Here is a 19,733-nt window from a genome sequence, read left to right as displayed (position 1 = left end):
TCTCATGTATAGACATGTGACACAAGTGACCCCCAATCACCTGACCATGTTCAAAGTCCGTGAGTTCCGCAGAGCGCCCTACTCTGCTCTCTCACGATGTCTAGTAACTACTGATATGGATGGAGTACCTGGCAGTAGGTGGCAGCACAATGCACCTAATATGAAAAACACATGTTTTGGGGGTGTCTGGATACTTTTGATCACATAGTTTATATTTCAAAGACATAACACTAATGGGATCATCAGTTAAGATGATTTTCTTTTAATGTGTTCACTATTCGCAGAGACAAATACAGGATGTAAAGATGGCAGCTGGAGATGGAAGAGAATGGAAGGTCACTAACATGCCATTACATGGAACAAGGGTTGCTTTGAACATCTCAAAGAAAAGATGAGGAACCACTGCATATGCCTGCCACTGAGTGGATGACTCTCTCATCAAAGACTTCCGACTTCTTTTGACAAAGCAGTGCTATGTATCATAAAACACACACACACAATCAGATGCTTGGAATGAAATAATAAACCCACCACTTGGACTACTGGGGAGGAATTATAAGGCAATCAAGTATGCCAGAGGCACATTTTGTGCCAAGGACATTTCCTTCAATGACCTTTAGTTGCATTCCTTGTGGCCTAATTTTACCAGAGATAAAGGGAAAAGAAATAGATTCTGTAAACCAGATTCCTCCTCTCTGATCAGAAGTCATCCCAAGCTCAACTCATTCCTGCTGATAAAATCATTCTTATTTTTGAAGTACAGAAAAAGATCACCTAACACTGAAAGCACATTTATTACGAACACCAGCATACGGTTAGAATGAAACTGACCTTCTGGATTGAGCATGCAGAAATTTAGACAAACATCGCATAGTGCAGAATATTCAGACATTCCAGAATATTTGAATATTACAAAAATTAGATATTTCAAGAGCTTTTCAAAAACAATAAATACTGGATAACAAATGACTGATGGTGTTTGGGATTGAACTGGCAACCTACAGCACACCATCCAGCAACGATAACCACTCTGCCACACTGCAAGCACCACAGCTTGCAGTATAGCTTCCTCTACTGTAGAAACAGTGATCTGCTGTTTCTGAAGTTCTCATTAAATTGAACTACAACACCCTGGAACTAGATCTCACCATTGGTTTTTTGTAAGGTGGCACAGGCAGATCCTCACATTCTAGTCATGTTACATTCTCCTTACAATAAAGACTATCGAAGGCAGCCACTCCCATCAAAGCTTCACAACTAGTGGTTCTTCAGTTTCCTTGAACCTTCCATTGTCAATCTGCACTTCTGGCTTCATCCAGAGAACATGGATGAAGTGTCTGCACTTTTGTCTTCTTGATGAAGGGTTATAATCCTTGCCTTCTTATGTAACATTCAATATGCAACAAAGGATATGATACAGCCCAAAATAGCACTTTCATATCTTTTCTGATAGACCCAGCTTCTGAAAGGTTGTAAAAATCAAATTTGTAGCCTACCTGTTTTTACCTGCACAGTTGGCCTCGGTAGCAGCACCTTCATTGAAACTGGCTGAAACGTTGGTGGTGGGAACAAGTTGCTCCCACTAATGTAGCCCAAACCAAAATTTACAGTTCACATGCTTTAGTTTTACCTTGATGTTGAATGTACTACTGTTTATGGCCAATTCAAGTGTCTTCTTTTTTAATTACACTACAGATTAATGAGTAGCCACATACTGAATTTCATACATGTCCTCCAATATTGTTCAAGTGCATTAACCTAACACTTGTGTAATTATTCACGAAAGTCCATGTGTGGCAAACGAACGTAATTAACACAGTAACTGAATAAAGCTCTTAAATCACAATCTTTCAGATCTAACAATCATATCAATATGAATACAATGTGTGCAGTAATCATCATTTCGAAACAATGCAATTTGTAGTCTGTCCCTATTGTCACACTTTACACTAAGCATTATCAAAGTTTAACACTGTCAATGAACAATAGTTACAATTTCACAGTAAATCATTACAAATATTCACTGGATCATTGAGCAAACTCCCAGGATGCGAAATTTAGATAACACTCGGTACATTTCCCATCTTGTAACCTGTTCTAAATCACATGTGGTGCATTGGACCATATTTTTGGACATGGACCTGGCTCATTTTCATAACTCGCTGCGGACTGAACTAGAACTGAACCAAACCTAACATGGCTGCCATCCTGCTCCTTATATAAATTTACAATAATTAAAACTGAAGTTCTCTGTTGCTGTTAACCAGATTTTCACAATTTACAATCAAAGATTTACATTTTTGGGTAACTGAATAGTGGATGGATATACGTTTAGACATTACCTCCAGATACAGCAAAAATTTCTGTACAATTATGCCAGTTACTTTGCCTGAATGTGCTGTTCTATTTCAGTAATGACATTTTAACTAAAGGTCTAAATTATCTCAAGATTGAGTGTAGTTTGCTAACATATTTTCATTGTTTTCTGTAGCTTTTTTTATATACTTTGTCAGGAAGTAAGTGATCGAATGTATGTTTACATATGAACAATGACAATGAAATCTGAAATTACTAATACTTTGTAATTAGTACATTTTTTTCAGCCAAACTAATCACACCAACAGATTTAGAATAACCAGATGAATGTAACAGAAAATAAAGTTAAGCTGAATTAGCCCTCAGTCAGTGTTTCAGATTTTTAGGTACTGACATGTTAGACAAATAACAGTATCAAAGATATAAGAAAAAAAGGACATAATCCAACTGCTGTGTCACAAAGCCTCCTGGGCTGTATCTCACTGGCTGGTGCTTGGCATTACAGCACTCTTGGTCTTCCTCCTGGAAAACAGGGTCCAATGCAAAGCAGTTGCCTTGCTTCTTTCGTCCTGGTGTGTGTTTCACACAGTCGTCCTGAGTATCGTCTGTTGGTTGAAATGGGAAGAGTGTATCCATTGTTGTATCGGCCTCACAACTATGGAGCAGAAAGAACAGGGTGAAGATGGTAGTGCCTTACTTCACTGTGTTGTATGTGAATGTCACAATGGGCAGCATTTCATCCCAGTCTTTATGTTCAACACCAACGTGTGCTGAGAGCATATCTGCTAATGTCTTATTAAAGTGTTCTGTGAGGCCATTTGTCTATAGATGGTAAGCAGTTGTCATGCTGTGGATGATATCACAGTATGATACTAGTTACGACAGGAAAACTTTTCCACAATCAAATATCATCACACGGGATACTCCATACCTCATAATGTTGTCTTCTACACGGAACTTTGCAATTTCTACAGCTTCAGAAGCCAGCACAGTTTTGGTGACCACATAGCAGGTGAGATAATTAGTGCAGACTATTGCCCATCAAATTCCATTCATCAGCTTCAGAAACCCTCGTGAGAGGTTGATTCAAATTCGGTAGAATGGCATTGTTGCAGACATGATTGATACCAGATGCCTCTGAAATAACTGCGACATGTGCTCATATTATTGGCGTTCCTCACAGTGGCTCACAGAGTCTCTCCCCTCATGAACACCAGGTGACCAGATGTTGGAGTGTTGTGAAAATACTTCAATATAGCTGACCACAGATGAGCTGGGATGGCATTCATAGTTACTCTTATACAATGCTTCACTTATTGACTGGAATTCTCCTTTGGTTGGTTCCCCCTCCTTTAAAGCCTCTATGGTTCTCGGCAGTGCAAGTACTTCCCTCTGTTCAGCAGAATTGTTATTTAATGCAGTGATGCCTGAGATTTCACTCATGCTGCCAAGTTCTGCTAAAGGAGTACTTGAAATGCAGTCTGCGACCTGATTTTTGCATCCACTTTTGTATACCACTGTGAATTCATGCCTTAGGACTCAGTGCTCACCTCACAAGTGGATCAATAGATCCTTTAGCTAGCCAGCCAACAAATAGAATGGTAATCTGTCACAACAGTGAATGATTTGCCAAATAAATATGACTGGAACTTGTTGATGACCCAAACAACTGCAAGGCACTCTTTCTCGGTTGCAGAGTAGTTCTCTGACTTGGAGAATACTCTGAAAGCATAAGCTATCACCTTACCAGCATCTTCCTGAATTAGGACAAGAACTTCACCTATCCCATGACATCAAGCACTGATGTGAAGTTCTGTCTTGGCGTTCTTGTCACATTATGCTAGGACTGGAGATGCTCCTGAAGGGCAAAGTAAGATCTTGCTCGTGTCATGTTCCAGGACAATTAGGTGTCTCACTCCCTGCAGGAGTTCCTGCAATGAATGTCCTGTGGTGCAGAAGTCCTTTAGGAATAACAGGTAGTATGAGCACATCCAGAGAAAGTCTCTCACATCACAAATGTGCTGACTTGGAAAATCAGTGTCTGCTCTTATTTCTCCGGATCAGGATAGAGTCCATCGCCGTTTACTAGGGGCCCAAAGATTACTATTTCTTGTGTGACAAAGAAACCCTTTTTTGGATTCAGAAAAATGCCTGCATCTGAACGCACTTCAAAATGGTTTTCAGATGGCTCAAATGTTCTTCAGAAGTCTCCAGAAAAAAAAAAAAAAAAAAAGAAAAGACAATGTCATCCAGATAGCAAAGACATGCTATCCGTTCAAGGTGTCGAAGCAGGTTGTCCATCAGAAATAAGAAGGTTGCTGGACCATTACACAGTTCACATGGCACAACTCACAGAAGCCATCATTTTCATAAACTTCAATTTTCCAGTAGCCTGTCTGCATGTCTATAGTTGAGAAATATTTTGCTGCTATCAAGCAGTCTACAGTGCCCCAATGGGCGGCAATGGGTAGACATCGCTCCTCATGATTTTTGCTCAGACATTGGTAATCAATGCAGAAATGCCATTTGCCATTCTTCATGAGGACCACAGCAGAGGACCAAGGACATTCTGAAGGTTCAATGATGTCATCCTGCAGCACCTTAGTCACTTCCTCCCATCATGCAGCCAGCAACCCACTGCATGGGCTCTGGGTAATTGTTGGATGATCCTCAATGTCGATACCATGTTTCAGCATGGGCCACTTCATCTGTCTATTCTCCATACCAGATTTAAAAGAATTCGAAAACTGAGGCAGAATGGCTGTCACTCACTAATGTTGTTCCTTGGTCAGGTCAGATCCTATTGGCAGTTCAATAGTAGCTTCCTCCCATTTTTATAGAGTGGTAGCGGTGTCAATAACATTAAGCTGCCCTTCCTGAGCTGATCTGGCTGCCCCTATGCACATATTTTTTTAGGGAGGAGTTATAGCTGCTAATGACAATTAGTGGTCCTTGATCACCTGCAGTGCTTATGATCATCACTGGACTGTAGATTTCTTTTGTCGAAATGAGTAGCTTTTAGGCAATCGACAAAAGCTGCACAGTTTAACTGACCATCTCAATAGACAACTGGATCATGATGGCAGGATAACATCAACTTCAACAGCAAACAACTACAAAGAGCAATCTTTCTTATGTGTACATTTTGGAATAGCTTTGTCAGTTTGGAGCTCTGCTCTTTCACTGCCTACAGCTGCTTGTGATGTCTGCACCAAGTCCCATTCAAGAATAATATTCTATTCAAGTGACAAAATTGATGGGCTGTTTTCTGTCATTGATAAAGTACCGCACCAACCACATTTGGTCATAAAGGCACGAGGTGAATAGATAGTGTTGCACAATGACTATATTTTGTCATAAATGCATGAGGTGAATTGCAGGCGCCATCTGCAGGCAAGTTGTGCTTGACACGATATAAACAGCCGTCACAATGTTCGATGTAAGCTGACCTGATGCTGTAAGTCTTTCCACACCAGTGGCCACTGAAATGTCTAGTATAAAGGCCGCAATGTGTAGCAGCGCCCAACCAAGCACAGATTGAAAGCATACAAATAACTAACCATTTTATACTAATGTCACCTCTGTTAGTATCACAGCTCTGTCACCACAGGGTTGTACCACCAGCCCCATCTCAAATGCAAATGCCGTTTGAGGATCACAGTGCGACACTATGTCAGGGCAGTTCCCCCTGAGACTACAGGATTTGGAGCCACCGTATCAAGCAGCTTGCTGGCCATGAACTTAGGGGCAGTCAGTCACTGCCATCACGTCAGCAAGCTGCCACCTGTACAATAGAGGATGCATGAGCCTTGCCACAACACACTTGGTCACAGTCAGTTGACACCACCCAGAGTTTGAATCGCTGTTGACAGGAGCAATTGTGTCACTGGCCACTGCTTGCCCAAGGGAGGTGCAGAATGCCGTGGCCAACCTACTGCTTCCTGTACTGAGCTATGGCAGGGTGCATTTTGAGTTACAGGCTGTTTAATTGGCTGCATGGTGTTCCCGCACTGGCCCCCCCCCCCCCCCCCCCCCCCCAAACCCAAATCGACCAGTTTTTATGATATTCTTGAAATGAATTAAAAACAATCCTGTTGGAGGCACATCCACAACTGAGCATCATACTACAGGTTGAAAATACCACTTACAGTTGTAAGGTTCTTTTTATTTAGCACATGACCAGTTTCAGGTTCTTATACGCCTATCTTCAGGTGTTGTACTGAAAATAGCAAGAGACGAGAGAGAATTTTTACACACAGCAATCCACATAAAAAACAAAAACCCATAAAAAATTTAATATTTAAAAACCCACCAGTCGGGTTAGGTGCTGTGAAACCTAAGTCAATGCCAAATTGACACCAGACAGTACTACATATGACTGCCTGGGAAAAGAAATATGCAAAGAATACCAGGACACTTGCACGTAATGCTTTGACCTTGAGAATGTACAAGATGTGGTGTGCTAGAACGAGTGCAGAGCATGGAGTAATGGACACAAAGGACAAAGCAAACTGGTAAACCAGAGTGACAAAAGTACTGCCGTCTGTTGAAGGGAAGAAGAACGCAGAGCTAATAGCCCAGTCTTTCGTAATTTGAATTAGTGATTTACATTTAAAATGAAGAATAAGAAGACACAGATAATGACACAGCACAATAAGGTCAACCCAGTTCATTTTACACAGCTGTAAAATTGTCCTCCTTTTGATAGGAGTTTTCATGTTTTTCATTTTATCCTATGACTATGGCACAATATTGTGCTGCGACATTATCTGTGTTCTCACTAATTTAAATTTACCTGTCTTTTGTTATGTAAAGTGAGTCTCAGGTCTTCTCTCATGTAAGCCTCGATTAGTTGTAGACTTTCAGTAAGCAGATTTTAAACTGGCCCCACTTTTAATGTGCCCTTTTAGTGCTATTGCTGCTAGCTATTAATTGGCATAATAGTTTGACAGTGCGGACTGTTAAGGTTTCGCTACTTTTCCTTTTGGTCAGTAGCGAGGTGCTCGTAAATAGGAGTGGCACATGTGTATGTTCTTTTAACTGATGACTGTGGCATGTTGTTCCAGGTCGCCACATATATATCCCTATTAAATTAAAAACTTGCACGCCACTCTTGTAAAGGGAAAAGTTTCATTGCGTTTTACGGCCTATACTAAATTTTGTCACAGCTTCCACTCACTTTTACTACAGTTCTGTACTACCCTGTTCAACATGTTCCTTTATCATGCATGATGCACTTTTAATGTTTTTCACGTAACTTTTTATGTAATATTTCTTTCTTTTTAAATGTAAATCACTAATTCAATTTGTGAACGGCAGGGCTAGTAGCCCCACGTTCTTCTTCCCATCAACAGATGGCAGTACTTTTTCAACTCTGGTTTATCAGTTTGCTTCCTCCTTCCCGTCTGCTACTCCATGCTCTGCACTTGTTGGCAGCACACTGCATCTTGTACACATCTACGGTGGCGCTCAGGGTCACAGTACTGTCTGGTGTCAATTTGGCAAAGACTTAGATTTCACAGCACCTAGCCTGACTGGTGGTTTTTTAAATGTTTTGAATTTTTTTATGGATTTTTGTTTTTGTGTGTATTGCTGTGTGTAAAAATTATCTCCCTTCTCTTGCTATTTTCAGTACAACACCCGAAAATGGGTGTATAAGAGCCCGAAACTGGTCATATGTTAAATAAAAAGAACCCTTCAACTGCAGTGGCATTTTCAACCTCTGGCTTGCATTAAATGTTCTTGTTGGCTGGACGCATTCCGAATTTGTGACTTTTAACACAAGCACTTTTGTATCATGGAACATAGTCTTCTTTAGTTGGCAACAATAAGTCTCCAACATTACTGAAATGGAGGCTCAAGAATCATCTAGTGCTCAGACAGGTCAGCCATTGATGATAACATCAATGAGAATTCCCGATTTCTTTGCATCTGTGGCAGCTTCAACTTCATAGGTGGTCAGCCCATTTAGTTTTCCTGAAGCTGGCAGCTAGGCGAGCGACTGGTGTACATATGGCAACAGGGAATGGCTATGGCATGTTGGAGAGGGACCTTGTCCAGAATATGGCGATAGGTTTAATCCCATATGTCAACTATAAACATCTGCTATTGAGTGGTGTGAACAGAACTGTTGTGACAGTTGATGTCTGGCAGTATAATAGTTGTCAAAAAATCGTCCTCTTTCTTTGCAATAGTGTGCAAAATATCCAGGGCATCGAAAAGTGGAAACAAACTTGCATGTTGTCTTCTGTCTTCCAAATGTTCTTCTATGGGGTGTTATAGTTGGATAGAAATTTGTTGTATCTGAACTGTTTGGGTGCTGGATTGTCTTTTGATGGCTGCTGGTAAGTCGGAATTGACTGGGTCCATTCTTCCTGGCGCATTTAGTTGGTGGTATAGATTGATGCTAAAGATCGATAAACCTCTTCTCGAACATTCTCTATTACCTCCTGAAATACTGGGTGGTGATGGTGACATCATGGATCGACTTTGATTGTATTGACCATGAGTCAGTGATCTTATCGCTGAGTATTAAGAACAGTCTTTACTTCATTCTACGAATGTTGCATAATTCATTTATCTCTCTCTTCACAAGTGTACCTAATGTTATCCATTGGTAACTAACACAGTTATTTATGAGGAAATTATCTGTCTTGAATTTTGCATATTGGTGACGCCACAAAAATGAAGAAAAACATTGTGAATGATGCAAGTCAGTGCAATGTACAGCAACACAAACAACTGATTAGTCAATTCAAACAGCAGAAACTATAATTAGGAAGTAGCAGAACTTACCTCTGAACTCAGGATCACCTGCTACAACTATTAATTCACTACCAAAAGAGCGAAAGAAGTCAACCCACAAGATATGAGTGCACATGCTTGACATAGAAATGTTAAACTTCCCGCATTCTAGCCAATGTGACCATAGCTCTGGTTCACAAAGGCTGAATGTATATTTCAGCAGCATAATGTGTCCACTAGTATTGATAAAACCTGGGCTTAGAAGTTTTAGAAGAAACTATCATGTTACACTATGCTAAAGAAAGCTCTTGTGCAACATCACACATTGCTACCAGAGCTGCAATTACAAAAAATTGCAGGTGAAAATATGGGTGACAAGTCTCCATCCCTAGTGCTCAGATTCGTCCTACATTAGTAGGTCCTGAACTTCTGACAGAACAATATTTACATGTGTCATGGCTTCGTAAATTCCCAGCCAACATTTGTGCCGTAGCAGCACAGACAAATTACCATTGCAAATGTTTAGAAAAGAAAAGGCAGCCACCGTTGAAGAAACAGCTTACATGAAATTACCCCATGTGCAAAAGTTAGCAATAGGCAAGACAGCAGGCCTCGAATGTGTGTGGTTATAGGATCTGACAGCACTGACCCTGGAAGGTGCATCAATCCTTCCTACCAGCAACATGTGTGCAGGGTGGTTTGTCAGACTGATGGGAAAAGTTTATTGGTAATTAAATTTACTTTGTTTTTTCCACTTTTCATTCTGATGCAACACAACTGTGTTTCGCGGTAAGGATGTAGTCAGACCAGGGCTAGTACACTGGATATTGCCACCTACCCATGCTCAGTCTATTTAAATGACTCTCACACATTGAGTATCGCTTCGCCAAAGTGCTGCCAACTAGTCAAGCTTTGCAAAGTGTCCTCCACCTGCTAATCATGAGGGCTGTGAATGATCATGTCGGAGATGCAGGGCAGACTAGTGAGAATGTGTTGGTGCCACCAGAATGCTCTCTTGCTATCCAGCCCTCAACCAGTCATGTGTATCTTCCTGCTTCTCTTTATTTGGGCACCGTGCTCTATCAGTCTTGCTCTCAGTGGTCTCCCACTAGCTGTGGTTTTATGCCTGTATCCCTTAGGCTAGATTTACTGGAATAAACCTCCAGTCAGTTTTTTACATTTTTGTTCTTATGTAACTGAAATTCTTCTGCTCATCCAAATGTTCACATCACACCTTCCATACCTCAATATCAAATCTGCTCCACATGCATGCATCCACTGGATCCACTACAAAGCAGATGGCAGCACAAGTGGCAAAACACAATGTGCAAGTAGCTACACACCAATACCTGCTATTAATGCTCATCTGGAGGAACAGCAATTCAGATGGGAATGAAGACTTGCTAGTACCACAGGCATTCTGGCTAATTCTGGCTACTATTCCCTTGTCCCAATCCCTGCAACTACCCAAACTTAAAAGACAGGCCTTAAAAGAGTGCTGATATTCATCAGCAGTAGCAGAGGTGTGTAGTACGAAAATGTACAAACACAGTGCTATCTGCGATCAATGATTTTTCATGCGGGATCACACATCAGGTGAGGAGTTTAAGACTGACTCGAATCCAGAAATCAGCGTCTACCAAAAATGGGCCAATCCACACTGATAATTCCAACACAACATTTGCTTTCTGCGCCCAAATTTTCCACAAACTTTTACTGTGCAGCTACAACCAGCTACACACTACAAGCTACCATCCGAACAGTGGTGGGATGGGTGGAACAGTTACAGTGCAGGCTCAAAAATGCCCAAATATGTAGCCCCTCTTCGTAGTCTGAAGCATTGCCTCTGACCCTGCTCACATTGAGAATGACATTGAAGAAAGGTGTACAATGCTCTCCCACACAATTAGTCGACAGTGAGCAGCTGCAGTTCCAGGAGAGGATCTGTCTTACATCCAGTTGTCCCTGAACTATTTACACAGTTCATGCAACAACTCAGTGCCAGAATAAGGAACATCCAGCCTACCAACCCTGTCAGACATGGAGACCAGAAGGTGTATGTGCAGAGAGATCTGAGGAAACTTCCCAAATGCCACTCAGGGATGATGCAATGCAGCCATTGCTCATTTCACAGTGCTCTGGTTCAAATGGCTCAGAGCACTATGGGACTCAACTGCTGTGGTCATCAGTCCCCTAGAACTTAGTTCTAATTAAACCTAACTAACCTAAGGACATCACACACATCCATGCCCGAGGCAGGATTCAAACCTGCGACCATAGCAGCAGCGCGGCTCCGGACTGGAGGGCCTAGAACCGCACGACCACCGCGGCCGGCACAGTGCTCTGGGCCCTACAGGGTAATCTCAAGAGAGAGCCACAATTTTAAGACTGGCAAACAGGAGACAGTTTCAAAAGAGCAACTCCAAGCTATGTACACCTACGAGGGTGCACTCTTTACTTAGCCTGTGACTCTGCACTCCAGGCTTGAGACTGACAACTGCTACACACAATGATTTTTTTTCTTCGCGGGGGACCAGTTGTGTAGAACTTTTAAAAGAAATTTCTGCTATTTTACTCTAAATTACTACACATTTACTTCACACAATCATGATTTCAGCTTTACAGCCATTCTCATGTGCAAGCTGAAATGTCACAAAATGACTGACCTCCCTTAATGAAACATCACCATTAAAATATCTGGTCTTATAATCCAGTTGTCATATCACAGAATCTGAGTAGATATAAAACACAGATAATATGGCTGGCATTGTGCACAGGGAATAAACACTAAGAAGCTGTGGTGTATCCGACAGCCAATACATCTGCTGTGAACATTCCAAGTGTGTCTTTTTGAAGTATATAAATTAAAAAAAAAAAAGTACTTACAAGTATGGTAAGTTAAGATTTGCAGCTGCACTATGATTATGAAATAAAAATCTTCCTTAAGATATCCAATAATACTTGAGGATCTGCAGCTTCTGTCTTACAGCGTTCAGCCAGTGGCTTTTCTACATTGTAGAACAATGATTCCCAGTTCGATTTTACAGAAAGTGTACCAAATGATCAAAATATCTTGTTGCACATCTGCACACACCTCTGTGCTGCTGCAATGTGCCAGCTATATACAAAATGCTAGGACTGCAATTCTGCAGGATAATTGGGGGTCAGATGAAGAGGGGGTTGCCTGGTGGAATGGGAGAGGACAGAAAGGGGAAGCAGGAAGGAAGGTTGGTGAAGGATGGCTGATGGCTTGGAGTGAGGCAGCAAGTGTAATAGATAGGAATGCAGGAGGGAGAGGCAACAGGTATGTGACAGAGGTACCAGCATTGGTGAGTTGGTGCAGCACACAATAATGATGAGGTGGAGGAGTCATTTGCGAGTGGACGAGAGAACATAGGAAGGGGAATTATTTGGGGAGGAAGAGTGTGACATTACAGGATGCATGAAGTTAGGGCCATGAGACAAGTTGGAGGTGGGTTTGGGGCAGGGGGTTAATGGAGATTGATGCCAAGAGTATTTGGAGGAGGAGGAGGAGGGGGGCAAAGGATGTGTTGGGATGACGATGACCACATGGTGAGAGATACAAAAATGTAACACACCCACAAACATTTTCAAACACGAACATTTTGGTAGTCCATGTGTTATGTTGTGGGGAAGACAATGTTGCATGGGTGTACTGTCCTCCAAATCTCTGACAGAGTACACTAACCAGTCAACATAATTGTGACATTGTACTCATTCCCCATGAGAGTCTTTTCAGGCGTACATTTGGCCCTGACCTAATTATTATTGCTGATAATCTCTCTCTCTCTCTCTCTCTCTCTCTCTCTCTCTCTCTCTCTCGTGTTCAACCCTGAGTTTGGTTGGCAGCTTTCCCCTCTTCCGCCCGACTGCCTCTTCATTTCGGTGTATGTAATGCATCACACATTGTTCATAATCTGCAGCTTATAAGACATTCTAGGTTGTGCCCCGTCTCTCAATAGCTCCTTCTGCTATCGTTCCAATGATGATGTATCTTAAAATGTGCCCCATGAGTTTCTCTCTTCTTGTTTGGATGTGCCTCCACAGAGTATCAGCACCTCTTCCCTTGGTAATTCTCTTTAACTGATGATCAACCTTTTGTAGCAAAACCTCCACAGCTTCTCGCCATCATCTCTCCCTTTTTCATATTGCCCAAGTTTCACACCCATACAGGGCCACACTCCAAACAAATACTTTCATGATCCATTTCCAGATTTGCAGACTGATGTTCTTGATGGTGAGAAAGTTATACCTCAAAATGGCTGCTGTATTCTGCTCACAATTTATTTCCAGTTTCCAACGTCTCTTGTGATACTGCTTCCCAAATATGTAAATTCTGCTATGACTTCTAACTCCTCTCTTCCAATTCTTTTTCTTAAAGGTCCATAATCTTCTTCAGCACTGCATGCCATCACTTTATTCTTTTCCTTGTTTACTCTCATGCGATACTAATAATAAAAACCTGTTCCATCATGCTGAGGGCCACCTCTAGATCTTCTGTTGTCTCCATGCCCACACCAATATCATCTGCATAGTGCAGCATGTCTGTAACCTGACAATTCTCATCCCCACCTCAGCAGTTTCACAAACTTTGTCTATCGCTTCCTGGATGTACGCACTGTATATAAGAGGAGAGTGAGCATGTACCTGTCTCACACCTTTTCTAATTTTTGCTTCTTTTTCCTGATTACAGTGGATGACCAAACTGAACTGTGCATATGGAGGGGCTATTGGAAGGAAAGGATATTGGACAAATAGACTGGCCTGCCCATTCTTCAAAATTCAACACCATCTAGCAAGTGTGGGGAAGACGTATTGCAGTAACATGCACCCAATGACCACCCAGCAGCTGTCAAACTGTGCTGGTGTAGGAATGGAAGGCCCTGCCAGAAGAATTGGGAGAATGTTGTAGACCGTGTGTTGCCATTCATGGTGATCACAAAGCCTATTAAGAACTATGTTCCATCCACCCTTTTGTGATGTCCAGAGGGCCATAATAAATTGTACTGACTTCAGTACAATTGTTGCTTTTTATTTAAAAGTGTCATTTCTGTTTATCTTATTGTGGATTTCTTTCAGTTACCTTCTGTATTATACAGTAATAGCGTTTTTACACATGGTCCAAGTTTCTTTGAGCTATGTTACTTAGAAGTGAAACACATGCAAGAATTACTTTCATCCTTAATTTTTGCACACCAGTATACTTTGTTAACACACAGGTAGGCATGTGGGGTAGAGGTCCATTTACAGGTGCCTGGGGTCATTTAAGTCCCCATATACAATAGATACCTTAGATCCTTTCAGTAACAATAATCTTCGCTGTATGGCCTTTGAAATATTCTTCCAGGATAGGGGAAACAAATAACTCATTTATAAACAACAAACTTGAACAATTTTATTGAATAAACCTGAAAATTGCAGTAACAAAAATGTAGTATGGCGAGTTTGCACTAATACTCCTAATACAGTTCATTCTAAATCATCACACACATTATGTTTGCATGAGTTTTGCAAACAAAGGGTTTGCATCTTGAGCGTTTCTGTGTGGTTTTTGTCATGATTTTGGAGGCTCATTTTGCACTTCCCACGAGAAGGTCCAGGATCGTCAGGGACCACTACTGACAGTTTTATATCCTCTCCCAAATGTAATTTATCTATACACTGTCACATTCTAATGTGCTTTTCAACCAATGTTCCTCCCAAGTCCCTTAGCAATTTTCATCATAGCAGGTAATCAGTTTTCGGGTCAATGTTATACAGCAATGTGCATTTGTATGCATTACATTTAGAAAATGGAAAAATATAGCTGGTGGACACCTTTTTGTTTGTCTACCAACATTAAAATTTGTCCACAACTGATCGCATGTATCGACTCCACCTTTGGTACCATTATATAAAGTGATTATTTTAGACTTCACTTTAACATCAGTTGATGTGTCAATGACATCATCATGATACATTGTTGATAATACTATTACCGTCTTATTGTTGGCAGTAATGTACGATACTAAAGTCACATCTTTAGTGAATCCAGAAACACAGCTATACTTTGCTTTACACTTACTAGGCTGAAACTCTCGTGGAATTTCATGCTTATTTTTTCATATGGTACCCACAACTGTTAACGTTCTTGTAAGGAGAAGCTGAGCTAGTTGGTAACTAATATTGTCACAAGTCATATTCCTGTTGGTACCTGCACCATGTTCAGTCGACCTGTTCACAACTGATAATACAGCACGGTCTTGATGAAACAGTTCCTTCAGTTGTGTGTTTGCATATATTACAAAGTTGATGAAATAATTCATTCTAGCGTCTATTAGTGCAAAAACCTTTATTCCACACCTTTTGGGTTTTTGCAGTAAATAATGTCTAAATGGATATTATCCCCTGAAAGTAGAAGCTGTTCTTCAATTGTACAATATTTACTTAAGGTGAATGCATTTTTACAATTATTATTTATCGCAGTGGGAAAGTCCCTCACAGGTGCTAATTTATAATGTTTTCTTATAGTTTTAAAGGTGCGAATGTCATCAAATCTTATGACTAAGTAAAAAAAAAAATCATTTGCATGAAATTGTGAGACAAAAGATTTTTATGTCTTCCCATAAATCCTTATAATTCACATGAGTGGCTTTGTGAAGTCCAGCCAAATAGAGTAGCCCCAAAAATACTAGTAAGTCTTCTCTCGCCATATGTTTGGCATCTCACTCTCTGAAATGTTTATTTTTTACTGACTTTATGTACATTGTTGTGCAATTTACAACTGAGGTCACTATACGTTCATCAAATAAAATAGAAAATGAATTGATGACAGGCACTACACTTTTGAAGTACTGCCGTTCTTCAGGTTTTGCTTTTTCCATTTTACAGACTTGTCTTTGCATACAAAAAATCTACCCTCCAGACACTCAACATCGGATTCACTTTGTTCTTGTTCGGTGTCTGAAGTATGCCCACTCTTCTCCTCGTGATCCTCATCTGTATCCGTACCTACTAAATCTTCATCTGCTTTGTCCCTCTTCTTGTGGTTGGCAGGAGAGCCAAGCGTGTTACTAAAGGAGGTCGAAATGCAGGCGTTAGCTCACGCAGGCTGGCGTGAGTTCTGGAACATGACAAGGGAATTAGAATTGAGAAAAACGGACGTAGCTGGTGGAATACTTAACTTTAATCCATTAATGGAGAACGTCGCTCTTTATGGTACATGACTCACAATATCAATAGTACGGATACTGGTGCCTTGCTAGGTCGTAGCAAATAATGTAGCTGAAGGCTATGCTAACTATCATCTCGGCAAATGAGAGCGTAGAAGTCAGTGAACCATCGCTAGCAAAGTCGGCTGTACAACTGGGGCGAGTGCTAGGAAGTCTCTCTAGACCTGACGTGTGGCGGCGCTCGGTCTGCAATCACTGATAGTGGCGACACGCGGGTCCGACGTATACTACCGGACCGCGGCCGACTTAAAGGCTACCACCTAGCAAGTGTGGTGTCTAGCGGTGACACCACACCTCTCCCGCCAATGAAATTCCTCCCATATTTCTTCAGTCATGTGCGATGCAGCCACCTGAAAATATAATGACTGGAAATGGTAGACTGGCAAAAGTGGTAATGAAGCATCAACACTTATTTAATCATACTTCATTAATAATTCTATCATTTATACCATTACTCATGGACGATTACAATTTAAAATGCAACTTACCTCTATACCAAATGATGCACTTTGGGGCGCATGGGCCAGAAATGTCTTGCAACGCTCACAACAACTAGATGTTAAGTTGCAGGGCAATGAAAACACACTGATGGCTTACTGCAGGAAAGAGTGGGAAGGCACTAAAAATGTAAACAATGGCAGGCGGTGCCTGTCAGGATGCAACAAGTTGAATCATGCACATGGACAGAAATGAACCCATGCTCCCAGTAAAGGGTTAATGAAGGACATGTTGCCAGGCAACAAAACTTTATTTATTAAGAAACATCGTGGACTGGAGTTTTGTTTCAATAAATGAAAATAATTTTTAAATTTGTGTTTTTTGAGAGAAAATTTATTTGAAAATATATCATCCCTGCCTGTCTTGCTTCCATCAATATGTCCAAGTTTGTCTCTTCTTGTCTGGATGTGCCTCCACAGAGATCTGATTTCCTGTACTCTTATTAGCTCCTCTTCATTGGTAACTCTGGCTCTTTAGCTACATTCATTTAGTAAGCGAGTCAGGCGGGCCCAGCTCTTGGCTGATACATACTTACAGAGTGGGAAGTTCAGCGTTTATCTTTTACTGTGTTTTTCTCACACTATATTTATTAAATTTCATGTTTGTTTTCCAGATGTGATCTCACATTTTGTAAGTGTAAATTCGGGCATTCTGCAGACAGTTTTTATTTCTAATGAACAGCCACCTACATACCTTACTGAGGCACCAGTGTCCCTTGGTGACACACCAGGAGGGTAGCAAGTTGCATCTCTAGGGTTTGTCTGCTTTTATAGTTTTCTTTTCCGGTTTGTCTTAGTTTACTTTTTCAGTCTTGCTCGAACTGGTAGGAAGTGTGCATATTGTGCGTTAATGCAGGAGGAGCTGGCTGCAGTATGTAAACAGCTGAATACATTTTGGCTACCATCAGTCACCTTCAGGCTGCTGTCTCAAGAGTGTAGCAGTGGCAGAGAATCTGGTATGTCGCATGGGACACCAAATTTGTTGCTCGTTTTGCTCACGGGCTCTGCTACTAAGTTACCTCCTAGTGTACCTGATGCTGTGGAACTGCCCCCACAGCAGAACGGATGGTGGGTGGAAGCGCATTTATGTCGCTCGAGGTGGAGGGTCAATGTGGAGACTGAGTGTCTGACCTCATCCATTCATCCTGTGTGTGGACAGATGACTGCTCCTTCAGCAGTGTCTGAGCAGGCACAAGGGGGGAGGGCTTTACTAATAATACGGAGCTCGAATGTTAAGTGTGTTATGGAGCCCCAAAGGCATATAGCATTCAGGGATAGAAAGAAAGTCAATGTGCACTTGGTATGTCTGCAAAGGGGCCTCATCCAAGTTGTGGAGGCTGCCTCGCCTGTGACTTTCGAGCATACAGGTGCAGTCATCTGCAGATTGTGGTTCAGTTTGGCATGAATGACGCCTGTCCAATGGGTTCAGAGGCCATCCTCAATTCATATAGGCAGCTGGCGAAAGTGGTGAAGACTACTGGCCTCACACATGTGGTGCAACTGGCCTCACAGTTTGCATTGTTCCCAGAGTTGATAGGGGATCTTTGATTTGGAGCCGACTGGAAGGTCTCAATCACAGGAATCATCAGCTCTGTGGTGGACTTTGGTGCAGCTTTCTAGACCTGTGTTATCAGTTGGGGATTTGTAGGACTCCTCTTGATAGATCAGGGGTGCACTACACAAAGGAAGCACCTACTCTGGTTGCAGAATACTTGTGGAATGCACACGAGGGTCTTTTATGTGAAGTGGTAGTTCGAGGGACTCCAATGTACAACTGCCAGTTGCTACGCAGCAAGGGAAGTCTGACTACGTCCAGATTAAATATGCTTCAACTGTCAAAAGTTTATCAGTAAACATCCAAGCACTTATAATAAAGTTTCCGAAATTTATTGCCCTCCACAAAAGTTATTGCGCTCGAATTATTTTCGGGACGAGGAGCTGAAACACAAGTGGAAAGCTCCAAGATATTTAGTGAGTCCTGAAAAGTAAATCAGAAAGAACGATTAGAGGGCACAGGAGTGGGAATGTTCATTGGAGTTGACAAAAATACTGTCTCTCTTGAGGTCAAAGTTGAGTGTGACAGTAATACTGTGTCACTTATTACAAGTCTAGGTGAAATCAAGGAAACTTATGCATGTTTTTACTGGCCTCCCGATTCTGTTGTAACAGCTCTAGAGTCATTCAAAGAACGTCCATGGTCAGTAGTGAGTAAATACCCAGATCATGCATTGCTAGTTGAAGGCGACTTTAACCTGGCAGACAGACAGTCATGCAAAGTACTTGTGAACACTTTCTGAAAACTTGAGCAGCTAGGTCAGCAGCCCTTATACAATGAAAATATTTTACACCTTGTAGCTAGAAAGGGCCAGATCTTACCAACATGACAGTATAAAAATGGGTAGTAGTGACCATGGTATCATTACAGCAACTATGGTTATGAAAGTTAATAATTCAGTCAAGGCGGCTAGTGGAATATTTGTGCTAGAAACAGCAGATAAGCCGTTTTTAGCATCTCACTTAGACAGTGAACAGTAAGATGGACATAGAGACATTATGGGCAAAGTTTAAGGAGATCACATATCGTGGTCTAGAGAACTGTGTGCTTGTAAGTGGATTACATATGGAAAAGACCCACTACGGTTTAATAATAAGATTCAGACATTGCTGATGAAGCAGAGGCTGTTGCACTGTTGGTTCAAAAGAGAACATGCAAATGACAAAGCAAAGGCTGGTAGAGATTCATGATTCTGTGAAAATATCTATGCACAAAGCATACAACTACTACCAACATCATTATCTTAGTATAAGATCTGGCAGAGAACCCAAGAAAATTCTAGTCCTATGCCCAATCGCTAAGTGGGTGTAAGGATTCCAACCTGTCACTTGCTGACCACTCTGGTGTGGCAATTGGATAGTGAAACGAAAGCCAAAGTTTTAACTTTCA

General features: G+C 41.4%; 1 protein-coding gene across 3 annotated transcripts in view; it reads right to left on the bottom strand.

Annotated features, from left to right (window-relative positions):
* The window catches only part of LOC126333959 (NADH dehydrogenase (ubiquinone) complex I, assembly factor 6), a 124,212-nt gene that overhangs the window by 25,563 nt on the left and 78,916 nt on the right, over positions 1-19,733 (bottom strand). Inside the window, exon 6 of one of the 3 annotated variants that reach the window (XM_049996785.1) lies at positions 14,472-16,183. The exons of 1 other annotated variant lie outside the window; for it this stretch is intronic. The gene's annotated coding sequence lies outside the window, so the exon portion shown is untranslated. One more of the 3 variants, XM_049996784.1, reaches the window with a different exon arrangement.

Source organism: Schistocerca gregaria, chromosome 2 (genome assembly GCF_023897955.1).
Source record: "Schistocerca gregaria isolate iqSchGreg1 chromosome 2, iqSchGreg1.2, whole genome shotgun sequence".
Lineage (NCBI taxonomy): Eukaryota > Metazoa > Arthropoda > Insecta > Orthoptera > Acrididae > Schistocerca > Schistocerca gregaria.
This window is presented reverse-complemented; position numbering and strand designations above follow the sequence as displayed.